This window comes from Schistocerca serialis, chromosome 4 (genome assembly GCF_023864345.2).
Source record: "Schistocerca serialis cubense isolate TAMUIC-IGC-003099 chromosome 4, iqSchSeri2.2, whole genome shotgun sequence".
NCBI classification, from domain to species: Eukaryota; Metazoa; Arthropoda; class Insecta; order Orthoptera; family Acrididae; genus Schistocerca; species Schistocerca serialis.
The window spans coordinates 5,064,490-5,088,052 of NC_064641.1; the positions used below are offsets into that span (position 1 = coordinate 5,064,490).

The 23,563-nt window shown below is 47.6% G+C and overlaps 1 non-coding gene across 1 annotated transcript; it reads left to right on the forward strand.

Moving 5' to 3' along the window:
- Nucleotides 1–22,241: 22,241 nt before the first annotated feature.
- Nucleotides 22,242–22,316, forward strand: Trnal-caa (transfer RNA leucine (anticodon CAA)). The gene has a single exon. It is a non-coding gene; the product is annotated as a tRNA-Leu (tRNA).
- Nucleotides 22,317–23,563: the final 1,247 nt, after the last annotated feature.

The following is a 23,563-nucleotide window of genomic DNA, read 5'->3' on the forward strand; positions in this document are numbered from 1 at the left end:
AAATGGAGAAAGAATTGCAGGGCCCATTGAACGAAGTAATTAGTATGCTGGGAACAGATAATGGAGTGAGGGTAAAGCGTAGACTAAAGTAACGCCGGCCGCGGTGGCCGTGCGGTTCTAGGCGCTCCAGTCCGGAGCTGCGCTGCTGCTACGGTCGCAGGTTCGAATCCTGCCTCGGGCATGGGTGTGTGTGATGTCCTTAGGTTAGTTAGGTTTAAGTAGTTCTAAGTTCTAGGGGACTAATGACCACAGCAGTTGAGTCCCATAGTGCTCAGAGCCATTTGAACCATTTTTTTTGAACTAAAGTAACGAGTAGTGGCAGAAATGTGACCAGCAACAGTTTTAATATCAAAATTGGGGACTGCGGAGTAGACGAAGTTAAGGAATTAATCTGCCTAGGAAGCAACATAGCACGCGAGATGCAAAGCAAGGAGGACGTAAATAACGGACTTGCACAGGTAAAAGAGGGACTTTCTGGTCAAAAGAAAAACGTGCTAGTATCGAACATAGGCCTTAATTTGAAGAAATAAATTTCTGAGGAAGTACATTTGACAACAGCATTGAATGGAAATGAATCACGGAGTGAAGGATAACAGAAAAGAATCGTAAGAGATTTGGTGCTGTGCAACGATGTTGATAGGTGAACTGAGAAGAAATGAGTTGGTTCTCCACAAAATATGTGACTAGAGGAACAGCTGCAAACTTTCACAGTACGAAGGGTCTGGGCAGTTTGACATGCGTTAAGACATTAAGCAATAATGTTCATGATAGTTGAGGCACGTGCAGATGATAGAGATTATAGGGGGAGACAGAGTTTGAACTATGCCCAAGAAATATTTAAGAGCGTTAGATGTAAGTCTATTTCGAAATGAAGAGGTTGGTACACGAGATGAGTTCGTCGTGGGTCGTATCAAAAAGTCAGATGAATGATGACCCAAAAAAGGTTCTAGAAGCATGATGAAAGTACACTGCAGTTTCTTTTATTTGCTGATGAAACGTTCTCAGGGTGCTTTTCTGCATGTCATTAGCAGGTAGAGATGAGTATGTTAATGAACTGCGTAAAAAAGAAGCCAGCATTTGTGAGTCTTGGGTAGTAGGCAGCACGCACGATGGGCCGAACTGAACCTGGTATCTAATAGCAGTAAGTGTGATAGCCACGCAGGCACTCACAACCTGCCAGGAGAAGCCTCAGTGTGTTGCGTCTGGTGTACAAGTAACTTGTGATATAGCAGTAGCCACATATTCTTCTTTTCACGTCAAGTCTTTAGGCTCACGGTCGAACTTACTGTAAGCAGCTTTTGAATTGTACTCACTTGTAACGCAACCCGCCAAAAAGTGTTCCCTCGAAAAGCACTCTAGACTAATGCTACGCTTTCCAATGTCTCTCTCGGAATTCCAATTCTCAAAAGACTTCCAATTATACCATTATTCTAAAATACAGGTTGTTCTAGGAGGAATATTCGGACATATCACAGGATCGATCAATCGAAGCAAAAAGGTGTAGTAAACACGGGCTGTGAAAGGTATAACTTAACAGCTGTGGCACCTTCTTCATCAATGATACTGTGAAACAAATTTCTTCTACTGCAAGCTCTTTGCTTTGCAAGATCGTAGCTTTTCATATTTTGCCAGGAGGTAGCATGGACCAAAACAAGAAAAAATTGTCTAGTAAACACGGACTCTAAAAAGGCATACCTTAAGCGTTCTGAGCACTTGCTGTACAGCAACAGAAACTGCCAAGTGCACATAGCTCATAAGGTCTGCATTTTAGAGCTCTTGTTCATTACACAATTTTTTCTTTTCTTTGGTCCATAGCACCTCTTCCCGAAATATGGAAAGTAAAGAGCTTGCTGCAAAAGAGATTTGTCTCTCGTTATCGAAAGATGAATTAGTCCTCATAGCTCCTAAGGTATATCTTTTAGAGCTCACATTTACTGCACTCTTTTGCTTCGGATCATCGCCGCTGCCAAACCCTCGAATATTGACCATTCCTCCTGGGACACTCTGCTTAGAAATGAACAAGATGATAATTATCTCTTTGTAAATATATATGAATTATGTGTTTATAATTTCAAATAAAGTAGATTCGTAAATTTTAAAAGAATTAACAGGTTAGTTAATTTTAGTATTTTACCCATCCTCAGCAACTGCAGGCGTATGAAACGAAATAATAAGCAACCAGTTGCATAATAGAAATTTTTAGTTGGTGGTTTCGGGCACTCAGTATCCTTCTTCAGAAGATTGTAGCTATTGCATTATTTACGAATGTCAGCAATAGGATGCACACAGCAAAATACCGTGGTGTGTACAGACACTATGAAATACACCAGCAGTAGGATAAAAGGTGCAGCAGCAAGTGTGACCGATTCTGACATTTGTAGGACGTGGTCATAGTTAATTAGAAGCACATATACCAGTAGTCTGAAGAACAGAGCAGAATGCCGTACCAGCTTAAAGGTTTTTTGGATAGAAAGGAAAACAAACAGGGCAAATTTGCATTTAGTTTATGGCAGATAAGGAAGATGGGATGGAGGAGTTATCATCTAATTAGGACTGTCGTTGAGATAATTAGCAGTATTGCTAGGTGTAGATGGATTCATCGCAGGAGGATCTGCTGAGAAGTTATTCCAGGTTGATGGGTCGGTAGGGTGAGGCCTGCGAGGATAGTTTCTCAGCTTTAGGCATGACTTCGGATACTCTCCTCTGCTATGGGTTATAACCTGTGCAAACGATTATGATACTGCAAATGACGGCAAGAGTCTCGTGGTAGACTCTGGGAGACTGAGACGACCGTATGTAGTGAAATAATGAGACCAGCTGCACTGTTCCCGGTTCCCGTCATACCACCGAAGTCAAGCGCTGTCGGGCTGGGCTAGCACTTGGATGGGTGACCAACCAGTCTGCCGACCGCTGTCGGCAAGCGGGCTGCACTCAGCCCTTGTGATGCAAACTGAAGAGCTAGTTGATTGAGAAGTAACGCCTGCGGCCTCGTAACCTGACATACGGCCGGGAGAGTGGTGTGCTGACCACACATGCTGTTCGCAGCTCGTGGTCCGGTGGCTAGCATTGCTGCCTCCGGAACATGGGGTCCAAGGTTCGATTCCCGGCCGAGTTGGGGATTTTCTCTGCCCAGGGACTGGGTGTTTGTGTTCTCCTCATCATCATCATCATTCGTGACAGTGGCTAGACTGGACTGTGAAAAAAAGTGGACTGTGTAAAAAATTGAGACTTTGTACGGGCGCCTCACCAACCAAACATCATCATCATCATCATCATCATCATCATGACGACATGCCCCTCCATCTCCGCAACCAGTGACATCTGTGGGCTGGGGATGGCACGGCGACTAGTCGGTACAGGCGAAATGGTTCAAATGGCTCTGAGCACTATGGGACTTAACATCAGAGGTCATCTGTGCCCTAGAACTTAGAACTACTTAAACCTAACTAACGTAAGGACATCACAGACATCCATGCCCGAGGCAGGATTCGAACCTGCGACCGTAGCGGTCTCGCGGTTCCAGACTGCAGCGCCAGAACCGCGCGGCCACTTCGGCCGGCTACAGGCGAAACACCCTCAGACTTCAAGAAGAATATAACAACTCCAATCCCAAAGAAAGCAGGTGTTGACAGATGTGAAAATCACCGAACTATCAGTTTAATAAGTCACAGCTGCAAAATACTAACACGAATTCTTTACAGACGAATGGAAAAACTAGTAGAAGCTGACCTAGGGGTAGATCAGTTTGGATTCCGTAGAAATACTGGAACACGTGAGGCAATACTGACCCTACGACTTATCTTAGAAAATAGATTAAGGAAAGGCAAACCTACGTTTCTAGCATTTGTAGACTTAGAGAAAGCTTTTGACAATGTTGACTGGAATACTCTCTTTCAAATTCTAAAGGTGGCAGGGGTAAAATACAGGGAGCGAAAGGCTATTTACAATTTGTAATGAAACCAGATGGCAGCTATAAGAGTCGAGGGGCATGAAAGGGAAGCAGCGGATGGGAAGGGAGTGAGACAGGGTTGTAGCCTCTCCCCGATGTTATTCAATCTGTGTATTGAGCAAGCAGTGAATGAAACAAAACAAAAATTCGGAGTAGGTATTAAAATCCATGGAGAAAAAATAAAAACTTTGAGGTTCGCCGATGACATTGTAATTCTGTCAGAGACAGCAAAGGACTTGGAAGAGCAGTTGAACGGAGTGGATAGTGTCTTGAAAGGAGGATATAAGATGAACATCAACAAAAGCAAAACGAGGATAATGGAATGTAGTCGAATTAAATCGGGTGATGCTAAGGGAATTAGATTAGGAAATGAGACACTTAAAGTAGTAAAGGATTTTTGCTATTTGGGGAGCAAAATAACTGATGATGGTCGAAGTAGAGAGGATATAAAATGTAGACTGGCAATGGCAAGGAAAGTCTTTCTGAAGAAGAGAAATTTGTTAACATCGAGTATAGATTTAAGTGTCAGGAAGTCGTTTCTGAAAGTATTTGTATGGAGTGTAGCCATGCATGGAAGTGAAACGTGGACGATAAATAGTTTGGACAAGAAGAGAATAGAAGCTTTCGAAATGTGGTGCTACAGAAGAATCCTGAAGATTAGATTGGTAGATCACGTAACTAATGAGGAGGTGTTGAATAGGATTGGGGAGAAGAGAAGTTTGTGGCACAACTTGACCAGAAGAAGGGATCGGTTGGTAAGACATGTTTTGAGGCATGAAGGGATCACAAATTTAGCATTGGAGGGCAGCGTGGAGGGTAAAAATCGTAGAGGGAGACCAAGAGATGAATACACTAAGCAGATTCAGAAGGATGTAGGTTGCAGTAGGTACTGGGAGATGAAGAAGCTTGCACAGGATAGAGTAGCATGGAGAGCTGCATCAAACCAGTCTCAGGACTGAAGACCACAACAACAACAATTGCAATGTTTCAATTCTTACCGAGTATTTATCTCATATTTTCAGTTTTTATTGGCGTTTTTAGTCTAGTTCATCAAGTACTGTGAAATTACTGCAATTTTGGCACGAGACGTGAGATACCTATTGGTACATTCATAGATATTTATATTCAGTTGGTAATCAAAGTTGGGGTCGTATAAGATGGTGCAAGTTTTTTCTTCGAGAGAACGTAATTTGCTTGACTTGGGCAAGGTTGCCGAGGAGGGGGTCTATTCTTGTCTAGGGTGGGATGTGGGGTGGGGTGCCTATATAGTGACTTTCAGTAGTTTCTTCGGCTTATAAGTGTTCCATTTAATGCATATTATGTACCAGTCCCAGAGCCGTTTTGCTTGTAAGGAATTCCAGTCATATCACTGCAGCCTTAGTGGCGTGTGAAAGCGTCTAATTCACGAGTACAGAAGACTGTTTTATGAAGAGGGTGCGATTCCTGGAGAGGGACAAGTGTATGTCGAGTGAGGGTGGGACGATCATAGTAAATGGTCGAAAAGGGATATGGCTGTTTAATGGATTTGTGAAAGTGTGTTGTAGGATGTCAGCCTTCTGCTGTATGTCAATTGGATTGCAGAGCTTAGAACTGTGGTCTTTAATTTGGGCATAGCTATGGCCTCAGTAGGCATTCCAGTCTACATTAGAATAGACTTGAATTTGTCAGGGTGGATAGATGAGTGAAGGCTGGATTTTCTTTGTGAGTAACGGGAAATTTGGAGAAGAACCGGTAACTGGCTGGATCTGAACTTCAGCTTTGGAGGAGTGTGTGGACATTGCAGTTTGATGGTGTGGGTAGTGAATTGTTTAGTGGAACTAAAGTAATAGATGACCTGGAAAATAACTCTGTTTGCCTTTCGAAAAGTTAGGACAGGTAGTTTGGATGACAGAATCAAACAAGTTTTGCAGTCGCTTGAGAAGGAAGTGAACTTGGTTTTGAAAGTAAGTGACATGTGTCAGAACCGAAAAGAGTGCGGACGGCGAGGGATATCTGCTACAGAATGTGGGGTTTTCAAAATGGGTGGTTTCTATGGAGGACTATAGTGGTGAAAGCAAGTGAATTCTTGGTATGGAGTGGCTTATCTGCAGCGTGTATGGGGACAGTGAATTCTGGTTTTGGAGGTTGTTCTGACGTGTACAAACAGGAGTAGGTTTAACGTGGCTGTTAGTATGTGTTACAGGTTCGTGGTGATATGATGTCACGACACTCTTTGTAAAGGTGGTAGTTTTCTGTCCTGAAGGCGGATAAGGAGACTGCATAGTTTTCGGTGAGGTGGTCATTATGTTTTAGACAACACTAACATTGATAAGCTTGCCATACTGTCTTTGAAGGTCCTACTTGGTGTCTTCAAAAGCATACCATGGCTTCATTTGTTATCAGCACTCTTACAAAAGATAATGTGTTGTTAGTAAAGGTGTGTCGTGCTTTCTGGGCATTGATCTCTGTTGACAAATTTGTTTCAATTTCAATTTCTCACTCCTCTGTATGAACGCCTTTGCCCATTGTTGTTAATGTGGTAAGTCAGCTTATGGGTTGTGGCTGTTTTGGTGGGGGTCTGCTCAGGGCGACTGGGATATTATTCTTAATAGCACTGTCGTCTCGGGTTTTCAGTATTATGGAGGTTCTGTGTAGAGGATTTGCAATGACTGAGTATGTATTTTGTGTGACTTGCGAGTGCTTGAGAATTAAAGACTTCTCGCCTATATCTGCTCAGCAGAAGGGAGGATGAATATGGCTGGGCTGTTTAGTGATAACTTCAGTCTGCATGTCTTCTGATTGTGGTGCCTCAGGCTGGTCACTTTCTGATTCGTGCTGTGTCTACTGTGCTTCTTTGATGTTCTTTTTGGGTGGACGAGTACCTGTGAGATGTCCTTCTGGTATTGTAATTATGTTCATCACTGTCCCCTTCGAACTGCAGTGGAGTAACCACAACAAAACCTGATCAGGGAATAAGTATATTGGGAAGCAGTAGTCACAATGCCTAACTCCTTAAACTGATGTCTGTAAGGCGAACGTAGGTGCTCACCACGTATTACTCTTACAGCACGTGTTTGAGCAATGGAGACTTTCTTTCTTAAAGACGAGTTACACCAGAACATTGCTCCATATGACATTATTGAATTTAAATATCCAAAATATGTCAGCTTACTGATTTGTCTCTCCCCAAGATTTGCAGTTGTTCTTTGTGCAAACGTGGCTCCACTATTCATTATTTCCTCACCATGTGTTACACCTATCATTGGTGTAGTGCAACAAGATGTACAAAACTGAATATGTTGTGTCTTTTAAAATCGAAGGCAAAAGCATTCGCAGAAAACCAGTCAATGATACTTTTAAGAACATTGTTTACTATTTCCTCTGTTTCTGTATGTGTGCATCGATTGCTTGCAATACTCATCATATCTGCAAAAATAATTAATTCCTTTCTTGTATATTATATGCAAGATCATTTACATATATGAGGAAATATATCGGACCTAAGATTGAGCCTCGGGGAACTGATAAGTGATTTCTTCCCAGTCAGAATAATGTCCCTGGACAGTACTGGCCAAATTTCTAAACACAAACATTGTCCACTGGTTGTTTATACCATCAGCCCCATAAAACTTCAATTTATCTAGGAGAATATTGTGAACCACACAGTCAGATGCCTTAGATGGTTTACAGGAAATACCACCCGGCGCTATATTATTATTTAATGCTTGTAAAATGTGCTAAGTGAACGTTTAAATGGGATTCTCAGGAGAACAGTTCTTCTGAAATCCAAACTGTCATTTGCTGAGGATATTCTTGTTGCTAAGCCTAGATACTATTCTAGAACAAATGACCTTGTCAGAAATTTGGAAAATGATGTCAGCAGTGAAACAGGTCGGTAGTTATTGACATCTCTCCTATCACCTTTCTTATGGAAGGGTTTGACAATGGCATATTTCAGCCTTTCTGGAGAAATGGCTTGAGCTAGTGGTGCATTACATATTTCAGATAAGTCCATGATTATTGTATGGGAACAAACAGCATGAAAACCAGATGAGCTTTTATTTTTGAGAGAATGTATAATCTTATTAATTTCACATGGAGAAATTGGTGATACGTTCATTTGGGTCCTATGAGAGCTGCTGTGATTTTTCCCTTGAACTGTTTGCTGTAAAGTTCGATAGCCTCAGGTTACAGTTGCTGAAGTTTGGGAAATACAGTCGTATAGCAGTCTCAGCTCGCAGGTTAGTTCACCCCTATGCATTGGCATCATCGCGGAAGACGAACGAAGAATAGACCACGCCCTCAGACAGCCAGAAGGTTGCTCCCTCCTGGGGCGCCAGCATCGGAGTGTGTGAGGTTGTTGGACGCCTTTTACCGTGAAATTAAAGAGCGGTACGGTAATTGTGTACGTGATGCAGTTATTTATCATGTTGTTCTACGTACTCTGACACTCCACTCCTTTTCACATTCGCCAGACATCAGCAAAAACACCCTGTGAGTGCGTTAGCGCCAGTAGAATGAATTAATGGGGTAGAAGTGGAACGTTATTCTGTGACATAGCACGTCGGTATTTAACTGTACAAAATTGGTTTATTTACTGCATTATTGTCAATGAAGCACGCTGGTTTACATAGAGTGTGACATGAAAATTTCAGGACAATTGTCGTGATAACGTATTATGTCCTAATTAGCAGAAATTACGTGGAACACAACAGTATCGAATTTAAATAGAAGGTTCTCTGCAAATTTTTTCTTGTATCTAGACAGTGAAGCACTGCCTGAGTTGGACAATAATATTACGTCAAATCATCTCATACCAGGTTCTAAGTTCAGTACTACACTCCTGGAAACTGAAATAAGAACACCGTGAATTCATTGTTCCAGGAAGTGGAAACTTTATTGACACATTCCTGGGGTCAGATACATCACATGATCACACTGACAGAACCACAGGCACATAGACACTGGCAACAGAGGATGCACAATGTCGGCACTAGTACAGTGTATATCCACCTTTCGCAGCAATGCAGGCTGCTATTCTCCCATGGAGACGATCGTAGAGATGCTGGATGTAGTCCTGTGGAACGGCTTGCCATGCCATTTCCACCTGGCGCCTCAGTTGGACCAGCGTTCGTGCTGGACGTGCAGACCGCGTGAGACGACGCTTCATCCAGTCCCAAACATGCTCAATGGGGGACAGATCCGGAGATCTTGCTGGCCAGGGTAGTTGACGTACACCTTGTAGAGCACGTTGGGTGGCACGGGATACATGCGGACGTGCATTGTCCTGTTGGAACAGCAAGTTCCCTTGCCGGTCTAGGAATGGTAGAACGATGGGTTCGATGACGGTTTGGATGTACCGTGCACTATTCAGTGTCCCCTCGACGATCACCAGTGGTGTACGGCCAGTGTAGGAGATCGCTCCCCACACCATGATGCCGGGTGTTGGCCCTGTGTGCCTCGGTCGTATGCAGTCCTGATTGTGGCGCTCACCTGCACGGCGCCAAACACGCATACGACCATCATTGGCACCAAGGCAGAAGCGACTCTCATCGCTGAAGACGACACGTCTCCATTCGTCCCTCCATTCACGCCTGTCGCGACACCACTGGAGGCGGGCTGCACGATGTTGGGGCGTGAGCGGAAGACGGCCTAACGGTGTGCGGGACCGTAGCCCAGTTTCATGGAGACGGTTGCGAATGGTCCTCGCCGATACCCCAGGAGCAACAGTGTCCCTAATTTGCTGGGAAGTGGCGGTGCGGTCCCCTACGGCACTGCGTAGGATCCTACGGTCTTGGCGTGCATCCGTGCGTCGCTGCGGTCCGGTCCCAGGTCGACGGGCACGTGCACCTTCCGCCGACCACTGGCGACAACATCGATGTACTGTGGAGACCTCACGCCCCACGTGTTGAGCAATTCGGCGGTACGTCCACCCGGCCTCCCGCATGCCCACTATACGCCCTCGCTCAAAGTCCGTCAACTGCACATACGGTTCACGTCCACGCTGTCGCGGCATGCTACCAGTGTTAAAGACTGCGATGGAGCTCCGTGTGCCACGGGAAACTGGCTGACACTGACGGCGGCGGTGCACAAATGCTGGGCAGCTAGCGCCATTCGACGGCCAACACCGCGGTTCCTGGTGTGTCCGCTGTGCCGTGCGTGTGATCATTGCTTGTACAGCCCTCTCGCAGTGTCCGGAGCAAGTATGGTGGGTCTGACACACCGGTGTCAATGTGTTCTTTTTTCCATTTCCAGGAGTGTATTTAGAGTGACAATCAAGTCTATGGAGGAGGGCTAGTTTTTGTGACAAGATATGCAAAAATTGCTCAAGGTTGCTTGTGTTCACTGAGGACGCAAGCTGGTGATTCAAAGTTCATACACCTCTGCCAGCGATATTTACCTTTAGGTGCGACATGTTGTCGGCTGTATTGCTGCCCTCGTCCTCTGTAAATCCTATAAAAAGCTCATCAAAATCCTTACAGATTTTATCATCTGAAACTGCCTTATGTTTCTTGTTAAGCGAGAAAACATGCACCCATCCCTAGTCAGGAAAATATGGCGATATACACGCACAGAGGTGGAGCAGCATGTATGCTTCAATGCCCTCTCAGTTCTCGCAAGAACAATAAACTAGGTGGCTGTTTCGCTTCTCTGCTGTTGGTGCTCAACGACTCTTAGCTAATTTCTAGCTGAATGTCAGCCAAAGTGAACGCAGTGTTCACACAAAATTCCTCTTTTTGCGTCGTGCCGAGCGTGATGCGCCCTGTTCTACACTTGCCGCTGGTTCAGAGGAGGCTGAATAAGTATAAGTACCCTTTCCTGCTTCGGATCACGTTCAAATCGTTCAAATGGCTCTGAGCACTATGGGACTTAACATCTGAGGGCATCAGTCTCTTAGAACTTAGAACTACTTAAACCTAACTAACCTAAGGACATCATACACATCCATGCCCGAGGCAGGACTCGAACCTGCGACCGTAGCAGTTCCGCGGTTCCGGACTGAAGCACCTAGAACTGCTCGGCCACAGCGGCGGGCTCCTGCTTTTCCTGTCACGTCACGATGATAGCCTCTCGTTCTGGATTGGCCTAAGTTGGCGTCCTGACTCTGTTACAGTATGTTACTCCCGTAACAGGTAAGGCCAATTAACTGCTCAGGTCCCGGATGAGCCTGTTGTTAGAGCATTCAGCCTGTTCGTAAAAGGCTCGCGCCGAATGTCTGAATCGGTCGCGGAGTTGTGGAATGTCTGTCTGCTCGTGCAGACAAGCGGTGGAGTAAAGCCTTGGCAGGCGCAGAGCGAGCTTGAGCTCTCGGTTCTGCACCCTCTGCAGTTTGTTGATGTGGGTATCAGTTGCTTTGTCCCCCACCAACGCCGCGTATTCCAGCTCTGGGCGTACCAGCGCCAGATATAGCGTAATGCCATGGTGAGGAGGCAGAGCTGACAATCGGTTCAACAGAGGGTACAAGACGCACAGGTGCCCAATCGCACTGTTCCTGACATCCCCTATGTGAGGCTTCCAGGTCAGCTTTCAGTCAAGGGTGACCCCCAGGTAGTGGCCAATCTTGCTCCATGGTATGAGGCTTCCCATGATGGAGACTGGCAGACTGGCAGGAGATCAGGGGGGAGTAGTCTTCGAGTGAACACTAGTGCCTGACTCTTCCCTGCATTCTGCTTGAGACGCCACTCGGTCGACCGTGCACCCAGGGCCTCGCAGCCACGCTGGAGAAAATGATGCATCTGCACCACCTTCATGCCCCGCAAGAGTAGCGCAATGTCGTCAGAGTATAGTGGTGCCAACTTCACTGGCGCCATGCTCGGGGAGTCGGTGGTGAAGACAGAGTACAGCAGAGGGCCAAGAACGGACCCTTGCGGCACTCCACCACGTATAGGGCGATGAAACGAGGTTTCATCATCCAGCCGGACGTGGAACGTCCTGTCAGCCACATAGGAGCGATGTAGGACCCCATGGGACGTCGGGACCCCATGCACAAAAAGTTTTCACACGAGGCCGTCGTGTCATACAGAGTCAAAAGCCCTTGAGACGTCTAGGAATACCGCCCCGAGGAATTCCCGAGTCTCCAGAGCGCGTATGACCTCTCCAACAGCCGCATCAGCTGGTGTGCAGTGGAATGGCCGCTTCTAAAGCCGAACTGCTCGTCCGGGACGATGCCCTCGACTGTCACGAGGAGAAGCTGACGCCTGGCATACAGGTGCTCAAACACCTTGGAGAGCGAAGGCAAATAACGGAGCGCCCAGAAAGAGACAGAAGTGGAAACCGAGGGAACAGCAATTATACAGAACGCCAGACATTACAGGCCAGTTTTGACTGACCTCAGACGACGACCACCACCCCAGAGGACGGCCGCACCAGGAGCGGACGGCGTTCGGAACACCAGCGACCAGAGAGGGCCTGGGAGCCTCGTCTGGCGGGAGCGGACCGCGGAGGGAACACCCAATGCGGCGCGGACCGACTAGGGAGCGCCCAGCACCTTACAGGCATAAATTACCAAGGTGCTGACGGCCGTCACTACACTCATCACCCAGCTCATGAGCGCCGAACCCGGGCAATACTGGGCTGTCATACACACTGCCATCACAACACTCTTTCACACTCTTACATGAATAATATGCCACACCCGGCCCATAACGCAGACCCGCATACACTATCACAGATGCTGTTCTGGAATGCAGACTCGATCCACAGCAAAAGGGCAGAATTTGCCGCGTTCATGGAGCGCAAGGGAATCCTTGTCGCGCTACTGAGCGAGACTAAACTTAAACCGCACAAACAATTAAACATTCCTAGCTATTGTGTCTATCGTACCGACCGACCGGGCGACGCCGTGGCAGGTGGAACTGCAACCGTCATACACAAAGACATGGAGCACACAAACATAGAGCTCCCTGAACTGGAAAAAATCGAGGCAACGGCCGTCACAGTCAAGTTCAACGGAGCCTACACCACACTGATATCGGTATACAACAGCCCTGTAGGCATCTCAACACGCGATATCAGCACATTACTCAACATTTCACCGCGAGTAATAGTCGCTGGAGATCTGAACGCAAAACACCCAGAATGGAATTCACGCATACGAAATCCCAACGGCAAAAAACTGTACGAACATTCACTAGGCAGAAACTACATTACACTAGCGCCGACTGAACCGACGCACATTCGCTATCAGAGGGGACACAGGCCAAACGTGTTAGACATGGCCCTCATCAAGGGCATTACATCGACACTCAATGTTGCCGTTGAAAACAATCTGCCCTCAAACCACCAACCTGTAATACTATACATTGAGGAAACACTGCAGCACACGGAACAACGCAAGATGTTGGACTACGGGCGTGCGAATTGGACATTGTTCAAGGAAACGCTCGTTAGCCACATCCCACCCATACACGAAATTAATGAAACAGCACAAATTGATGAGGCAGTAGAAACCCTCACCAACGCCGTTCAGGACGCAATGGCAGGCACCATACCTGATCGCACCTCACAACAACGCAGTGCGGCCCTGCCCCAGGAAATCCTGGGCCTAATCTCAATGAGAAATCGCCTCAGGAGACAATGGCAGCGCACCAGGCGTCCGTACTTCAAACGGCACATTAACAGGCTACAGGGCATCATACGCGATAAAATACAAAGACATAGAACACAACAGTGGAACCAAAAACTCGAAGGGCTGGACACCGCACGACCTGGCGTGTGGCAACTAGCCCGACACTTCACCAGGGAGAAAATATACACCCCAACGCTTCAAGGGCCTGACGGACCTGCATACTCAGCGGAAGAGAAAGCAGAACTAATGGCCCGCACACTCGCAGCGTCATTCACACCGAACCTGGTACCATCAGATCCAGTGTTCACACTTGCTACTGACCAGGAGGTTACACGCATTCTAGCCCAACCATCGCGCGACGACATTCGACATGCTAGCACAGCCGAAGTCTCCTGGGCTATAATGCATTCCGCTGCTAGGAAAGCCCCTGGTCATGATGGCATTCAAAACCGCGTCCTCCAGGAGTTCACGGATAAAGCAACTGAGTACCTAACACACATAACGAATGCCATACTAAAACACCAACACTTCCCCGCCTTTTGGAAGACGGCCAGGGTCCTGATGTTCAGGAAGCCGGGGAAAGACCACAGCCTCCCACAAAATTACCGACCCATCAGCCTTCTGAGCTCGCTCAGTAAGATTGTTGAGAAGGTGATTCTCAAACGCATCACTAGGCACTGCATAACAAATGACATCCTGAGACCGGAGCAATTCGGCTTCAGGAATCACAACACAACAACTCCTACGGGTCGTTGAACATATAACATATGGCTTCAACACAAACAAAGCTACAGGGGCGGTATTCCTGGACATCGTAAAGGCTTTCGACCGTCTATGGCACAACGGCCTCATCCGCAAACACAGCGACGCGGGATTCCCCGACGGGCTGCTGCGTCTAATACACTCATACCTCACAGACTGGAGTTTCAACACTGACGTGCAGGGAAAACAGTCAACACGACACGGTATACACGCGGGAGTACCCCAGGGAAGCATCCTAGGGCCCCTACTGTTTAACCTCTACATAAACGATCTCCCAACCACACACAACACAATGATGGCAATCTATGCAGATCACACAGCCATCCTTGCGCAAGATTGGAAACCATCAAACATTACGTCACGTCTACAGACTGCACTCAGAGTGGCCGAGCCTTGGTTGGAGAAATGGCGTGTTAGAGTAAACGTCGACAAGTGCGAAGCCGTTCTGTTCACTAGAAGACCGAAGCAACTGCGCAAACACCGCTACTGCAGACCAATAACTCTACATGCACGTCCAATACGTTTCCGCGAGAAAGTCAAATACCTCGGTGTCTGGCTGGACCGGAAATTACTCTGGGGGGGCCACATACAACACATGACCAACCGAGCTAGCGCGAGGCTCAAACCGCTCTATCCTATGCTCAACAGGCGTAGCACACTGAACAGAAGGGTGTCGAGGTCCACGTACACGACACTTATTCGACCCCTGATGACGTATGCAGCTCCCGTCTGGGGATACGCTGCGCCTACACGCCTGCGCCGTCTGCAGCTCATACAAAACAAAGTACTCAAAATCATAAGCAATGCTCCACGATACACACGCACCGCGGACCTTCACCGGGAATACCGACTTGAGACTCTCACGGAGGTAATCCACAAACTCACCACAAGACTATACAGAAACTCCAGACATTCGCAGAACCCGTTTATTCGGAATCTGGGGAACTACGACCACAACCATAGATGGAAACATAAAAGACCAAAAGACATACTTGTAAGGACATAACATCTATGGCCAAGCATACACAAACATAACGGCACAGGCGAGCCCCTGTTAATCAGACGCCATTACTGGATATCCAGCTGGAACACGCCGCCGAATAACTGGCACCACACAGGGAAGCCGTACCGTACACTGCATGCAGACAAGCTCCACACATCCCCCACACAGTGAGATGATCTATGGCCGATCTCCCACTACTGTATAACGATCTTGATTGTTCCAGGAATGTAGCAGCTGCAGCAACTGGGACACATCGCCATCGCTTGCCATGGTAATGATGAATGATACCTATACTAACAAATCCAACCTTGCATGAGCTATCGCAGCTAGTAAGCCACTACTGCTCTTACTACCCATCCCACTGTCGCAGAGGTTTTTTTCCCACGGCACGAGCCATGGCACTTTTTTCCCTCTGCTCTTCAAATCGCTACCCTCACTCGCGTTTCGTCCACTATCTATCACCTGATGGACCGTGTTAATGCGTAGCCTTACCAAGACGCACGGACAACATCTCAGCCCAGCATCCTGTGATCCACTTACTAGATAACTAACATATTGATGGAGGTGACAGTAGAACTTTTGGTTTGATCACCACGTTGGTGCGGGCGTGGAGGGGCCCCATCTCTCAATAAAAGCCCAAGGGCCATTCTCGGGTAGCATCTGAAGAAGACAGCGAGTTATGCCGTCGAAATATCGTGCGAGAACGACGCGAACATCCGGCAGAACTCCCGTTTGTTCAAAATGTCAACAGAACGCCGGGAAAGACTGTTGACAAAGTTTGTGTCGTGCTGTGAATTTAACACAACTAGAAAACACAAATTATGTTTTCCAGAGTTATGTTTGTAATTACAATAAGTCTTGGGTGGTAATAATTCTTCACAACCCCCAACAGTACTACAAATAAATGATTAAAAGTGTGTACCATCCGGTGATATAGGTACTAGGCAATTTGCAATTGGTCATGGCACGTTAAAAATTGAACCATCACGAAAGATGGCTGGTAGCAATTATTTCGGAAGACGTTTACTCATCACAGTTCCAGCGATCTATGTCCATAATAAATGAAAGTAATATTGTATTTGTTCTTATTGTTTTATTCGCCATAAGTATTTGTTGATTTCCAGATTACAATACCATATATTTTTGTATAAGAATTGTAATGTATGTCACTACTACATTCGTATTGGATTAATGGAACTTAACTGTGAACTGTCCAAGTTTCATTTCTTGTTTCAGGTACACTTTGTGATCTGTCAAAATTTGTTTTGAACCATGTGCCTCAAGAACTACTATATGTAGCAAAATCTTCTTAAAATGTGATGGGTAAGAACCGGAATATGAACCCACAGATCAGTCTAAGATATTTTTCCATCACTAATCAACTGGTTCACCTCTTGCAATGTTTGTTAAGCCGCATCACGGTTCGGAATCCATGTTAAACTGTGGTTCCCTCTGTGTAATGCCTGGGTACCTGCGTAAGGTCGGAGGAAGACAACGACATACCACCTCCAATAGTACCATATCTAATAACCTACTGTGGTGTTTAAACCAACCTTCAGGTTGATAACAGGTTACTCTTACAATTTATTTAAATTTCCGTAAATACACGTACATTTTTATTGGTAAAACATTGGTTACCGCAAGTGTCCAGATTTTATGTAATTACATTTTTGTTTCTTTATTCATAGTTGTAAGAAAAACTAAAAGTCGACGAATTACACTGAAAATACCATTATTTCAAATTTTTAAATTATACATTTTTACAAATTTTGAGGCATAATACATATTTTACACTGTACTGCATACTTTTATTTACTTTAATATTGAAACTTCCTGGCAGATTAAAACTGTGTGTAGGACTGAGACTCGAACTCGGAACCTTCGCCTTTTGCAGGCAAGTGCCCTACAGACTGAGCTATGCAAGCACGACTCAGGACCCGTCCTCACAGCTTTACTTCTGCCAGTACCTCGTCTCCAACCTTCCAAACTTCACAGAAGCTCTTCTGCGAACCTGCAGAACTAGCATTGCTGGAAGAAAGGATATTGCGAAGACACGGCTTAGCCACAGCCTGGGGGATGTTTCCAGAATGAGATTTTCACTCTGCAGCGGAGTGTGCGCTGATATGAAACTTCCTGGCACAGTAAATCTGTGTGCCAGACCGAGACTCAAACTATTTTAATATTATTTTAGAATTATTATATATTTCCATAGGTCCCATACATGTTTGTTACATAGCAAGAAAGAAAAAAAATGAATTTTATTGTTGTGTTTCTCTTACTGTCGTGAATCCCATTACACTCAACGCTACACTGTGCAAGTTCTATGGAGACAACAATGACTCGTTTTAAATGCTTTCTTTTCTGGTTCGAAAACTCTTCACAGTACGTAAACAGTCAGTGACCGACCACGTAATAAAATTCGCCGACACGGAAGTTCTGGCTGTAGAGAGGCACTATCACACGCGCTTGTTCAGAAAAGCTGTAGAAATCCAAAAACACCCGAACAGTTTCAACAAGAAAGAGGAAAGCCTTAAGGTAAACGGATCCTGGCTTCCCGTACTGCAGCGAACGACCGTCGCAGGTAGCAAGAGGAGAACCGCACCGGAAATGACCGCGGAGAAGCCCTCGGATGTTGGCGCGCCAGGTACACATAGTCTGCGGCCGCGAGCTCGCCTCCAGTTCACCACCGGCACTGGAAGGTGAAGCTTTGACAATGCCAGCCACTCGTGCTGGCGAAACGTCAGAAAAATCATTAGATGAACGTCGGCCGAAGAACCCGAGACAGAAGCCAATAGGCAGTTTGTCAGTTGGAGGTAAGTCCTGAGGGGCTCAGCATTCGTTCGCTGAGTACTGGCTTGAAGACTCCAGAGTTGCTGACCTGGGGACTGGTAAGCAACGCCAGTCCCCTGTGGGACTGGTAAGCAACACCAGTCCCTGTGGGACTGGTAAGCAACGCCAGTCCCCTGTGCAACTGGTAAGCAACGCCAGTCCCACGTGGGACTGGTAAGCAACGCCAGTCCCCTGTGGGACTGGTAAGTAACGCCAGTCCCCTGTGCAACTGGTAAGCAACGCCAGTCCGTGTGGGACTAGTAAGCAACGCCAGCCCCCTGTGAGACTGGTAAGCAACGCCAGTCCCCTGTGCAACTGGTAAGCAACGCCAGTCCCTGTGGGACTGGTAAGCAACGCCAGTCCCCTGTGGGACTGGTGAGCAACGCCAGTCCCTGTGGGACTGGTGAGCAACGCCAGTCCCCTGTGCGACTGGTAAGCAACGCCAGTCCCCTGTGCGACTGGTAAGCAACGCCAGTCCCCTGTGGGACTGGTAAGCAACGCCAGTCCCCTGTGGGACTGGTAAGCAACGGCAGTCCCTGTGGGACAGGTAAGCAACGCCAGTCCCTGTGGGACAGGGAAGCAACGCCAGTCCCTGTGGGACTGGTAAGCAACGCCAGTCCCCTGTGGGACTGGTAAGCAACGCCAGTGCCTGTGGGACTGGTAAGCAACGCCAGTCCCTGTGGGACTGGTAAGCAACGCCAGTCCCCTGTGCAACTGGTAAGCAACGCCAGTCCCCTGTGTGACTGGTAAGCAACGCCAGTCCCCTGTGCGACTGGTAAGCAACGCCAGTCCCCTGTGGGACTGGTAAGCAACGCCAGTCCCCTGTGGGACTGGTAAGCAACACCAGTCCCTGTGGGACTGGTAAGCAACGCCAGTCCCCTGTGCAACTGGTAAGCAACGCCAGTCCCACGTGGGACTGGTAAGCAACGCCAGTCCCCTGTGGGACTGGTAAGTAACGCCAGTCCCCTGTGCAACTGGTAAGCAACGCCAGTCCGTGTGGGACTAGTAAGCAACGCCAGCCCCCTGTGAGACTGGTAAGCAACGCCAGTCCCCTGTGCAACTGGTAAGCAACGCCAGTCCCTGTGGGACTGGTAAGCAACGCCAGTCCCCTGTGCAACTGGTAAGCAACGCCAGTCCCCTGTGTGACTGGTAAGCAACGCCAGTCCCCTGTGCGACTGGTAAGCAACGCCAGTCCCCTGTGGGACTGGTAAGCAACGCCAGTCCCCTGTAGGACTGGTAAGCAACGCCAGTCCCCTGTGCGACTGCTAAGCAACGCCAGTCCCTGTGGGACTGGTAAGCAACGCCAGTCCCCTGTGCGATTGGTAAGCAACGCCAGTCCCCTGTGGGACTGGTAAGCAACGCCAGTCCCCTGTGCGACTGGTAAGAAACGCCAGTCCCCTGTGGGACTGGTAAGCAACGCCAGTCCCCTGTGGGACTGGTAAGCAACGCCAGTCCCCTGTGGGACTGGTAAGCTACGCCAGTCAGTCCCCTGTCACTGCAGACTCTGGGCGTGCTTCAGCGACCACTCTGCGGCGCGGCGGTGGAGTGTTGTGAGTCACAAGGACTGGGGATCTTGACTTGACCGCCCTGGTCGTAAGACTGGTAAAACCCTCTGTAAATGAACCCTCAGCCTCAAGGCACGTTGCACGCTGATGACATTCGTAGCTGTTGAAGCGGAACGGTCATTAGCGTGCAACCTCCGCCATTCCTCATTGTACAGAGTTTGGCTAAGCACGTGGGGCTGTGTCTAGATTGACATTTATTCCCTAGCTACCGTAGGAACGAGATGGATGCTTCGAAATTTTCTCTTCCGCCTCCCAGTAGAATGTGTGGCCGCTGGTAGGTACTAATACCCAATCAAATAAGATCAGTCGTATAGCTACTCCTCCAGACTCGGGGACATTTAAAAATTCTAGTGCAGAATGCATACTGCTGGTCAGAGGGTGTTTTTATTGGTTAACAGGAAAGAGGCAAGTCTTGAACAAGTGTGACCTTTTTTCATTCGAAAGGGTTTAGTGGGTATTGTACGTAAAGTCTTGTACCACTAGAAGCAAGGGAGAGGATGTCGATATGGGCAGCCGGTATCCTCTCTCTACAACACAAATGCACACGTGGATAGCACAGTTCCTTATTTACACGAACATATAGCTACTACTGAACTTTAACAGAGTCCCTGTGTTGTGGTAGAAGCTGCAGGTGAAATACAAATCCTGCTATAATCACTACCCTAGTCGCTATGTACTGTCGTAGCATAAGCCCGCTCTGCGGATGGAGTGACAGACGCTAAACTGGAAGTGTGAGACAGTGAAGCCAGTGACTGAGCGACTGAAGCCCTCTGGTGAGTGGTTGAGAGGGCGTTGCCAGCGCGTTGCCTGCGAGTCTGTCTCTGGCCCCTCCCATGATCCAGCATCTACTATCGATCCTCGTGCTCCAGGTTTGCCGACCAGTGTGCTGGCGAGAACTCACGCCAGCACAATGAAGGTACATTAAAATCTGTTAAGTGCTTGCAGGATGGTATATTGTTGGTCGAAACCTCAAGTTGGCCGAAATCTCGAGTTCTCAATAAGGAACAAACTTGCAGAAGGCCAAAAGCATTGGGGAAATACAACCTTAAACTACAGCAAAGATATTCTGGCATGCAGGGGCCTCGTGGACATTCGCAAAGAAGACCTGAATGTTGAGTCAGTCTCAGAAGGCACTGTAGGCATGAATAATATCATGGAAAACGCGGAAGCTGATCAGATCAAGTCTGGCTCATTCATCCTCACTTTCAATGGCACGAAACCCCCAGGGCGTATTTATGAAGGTTTTCTTCAATTTAAATTCCAGTGTTTGGATGTAAGGGAGAAGCCACTTGTGGAAATTTGGTAAGGCTGGCCGCACAGGAGTCGGATATTCATCTCCTTCAAAGTGTGTCAGTTGCTCTGGGACTCACCCTGCTGCGTCTTCGCAGAAGAACGGAAGATACAGGAGATTAAAATTATAGAATGGATCACTATGGCGAGGCCAAAAAGCTTTATAGGGCCATGCAGCAGACCCCATGTTCGCTACTTCCTTTGCTTCGGTTGTTAAACAGTCACTTCAGAAAACCAGTGCTGCTACACAAAAGGAGGTTATTAGTCTTGGCACTAGTGCCTGTGTTTGTCAGTGCATTTGTGCTGCTACAGTTACTCTGAAGATTACACTTTCTCCCAGAAAATCAGACAAGGCCGTGGTAGCTGTCACTGCGGAGCTCCCTGCTCCTCCAAAAGTTCAATTTGGTCAACTCTCCAGCCTTGCCACTACCACTGCCACGGTTGAGGCCCAAATCTAACCCAGGACAAAATCAAAGGTCAAGTGTCCACCACCAAGAGAAAGTAAACAGTCGAACGATGTCACCCTGTCTGACATCTCTCTCAATTCTTCCGTAGAGCTAATGGACATCGATGTTACACTGGGGCAGTCATCTCGCTCCAAGACTGAGCCTACATCCTTTACAGGCTCGATTGCCTGGTGGAAAGACAGGGCGAAAGTGCAACCTCCTTAATAGATCGTGCCCATATTCCAGTGGAACATTAACAGGTTCAGGCCACATGTGGAGGAACTGAAACTTCTGGCACAGGCACAACCCCTGTGCTCTTGTTTACAGGGAACACATTGGAAATACATTTATGGCCCTCTGCTATGAGGCTATACCCTCCATGGAAAAGTTGATCTGACTGGGGAAAGAGCCAAGGGAGGTATTGCTGTGTTTCTCAATAACACACACCACTCCTTTACTCTCTGCTTGGTCACTGACCTACAAGCAGCAGCCATTGCAGCTCACGTGGGTCAAAGGATCACTATCCCCTCCCAGTACTTACCTCTGCAGGAAGCGATAGACTTCGAGACTTTTCCAGAATGAGATTTTCACTCTGCAGCGGAGTGTGCGCTGATATGAAACTACCCGGCAGATTAAATCTTCCAGGAGTTTCATATCACCGCACACTCCGCTGCAGTGTGAAAATCTCATTCTGGAAACAACCTCCAGGCTGTGGCTAAGCCATGTCTCCGCAATATCATCTCTTCCAGGAGTGTTAGTTCTGCAAGGTTCGCAGGAGAGCTTCTGTAAAGTTTGGAACGTGGGAGACGAGGTACCGGCGGAAGTGAGGCTGAGGAGGGGGCGTGAGTCGTGCTTGGGTAGCTCAGTTGGTAGAGCACTTGCCCGCAAAAGGCAAAGGTCCCGAGTTCGAGCCTCGGTCCGGCACACAGTTTTAATCTGCCACGAAGTTTGAGACTTGTAGTTCTCATTAAACAACTGCTCCACTTGTTTCTCCTATTGGGTGATTTCAATGCCCATATGTACTATGTGGCTGGAACTATACTTACCCCAGAGTTTGAGTCTTGGAGAACCTCATGATGTCTCAGCTGTCCATCCTCAACAAAGGCAGACCCAGTCATTTCTCAGCTGCTACTGGGTTGTTCTCAGCCATAAACCTCTCTTTCTGCTCTTCTGCCCTTACAGATTCAGCACAGTGGGAAGAATCTGATGACCTTCATTCCAGTGACCACTTCCCACAGTGGATCCACCTAAAGGATTGAGGATAGTGTAACAGAAGCCACCGACATGGAAGGTCAGCGGGACTAACTGGACACTGTTCAGCCAGCTGACTGTTTCTGAACACTGCGGCAGCGTCCAGGAATGGTTGGACCACACTACACGAGGGATCCATCACGCCACTGACTTATCCACCCCTGTGTCTTCAGGTCCTCTTAGAGGGCAACCTGTACCATGGTGGGCTGATCAGTGCGGTTCAAAAACCTGGGAAAGGTGGTTCTTCATCAATTCAAATACCGCCCGGCAGTAGGCAACCTCAGAGCCTTTCAGGTTGCGAGAGCCGAGGCTCGATGCGCAATTAAGCAGAGGAATGAAAGGTCGTGGCAAGCTTTCGTGGACACACTCATCCGTTCCACTTGTTTTAAAATAGTGTGCGAAGCCATCCGGAAGATTTCTGGTAAACAGTCTTTGCCTACAGCAACAGTTGTGAAACAGGGATGTCCCCAAATAACGCCCAGAAACATCGCTCACATGATGGCAGAGCATTGTGGGGCAACCACAGCCAGTGCCAGCGGAGGTCTGGCATTTCGCTGCTGCCGTGCGACTGCAGAGAGGGGCCAGTTGGACTTCAGATCCCACTATTCTGAGTCTTACAACTACCCTTTCTCCGTGCAGGAGCTGGAATCGGCGCCATCTGAGGTTGGCGATACTGCACCCGATCGCGACCGCACCCAGTACGGCCATGGCAGCCAGAGACAGTGGTCATGTGTGTACGAGTCGAACGAGTGTGTGTTGTCTAGTTCATAAGAAGTCCTTCTGGCCGAAAGTTTACTTGTTTAACAGTTTTTTTGTTCTATCTGTTTGTGACTCTTCATCTCCACTGTGTGATGGCTAGCAATCTATCCTTGACATAATATTGCCACGTTGTTTTGAGGTTGTTGTTGTGGTCTTCAGTCC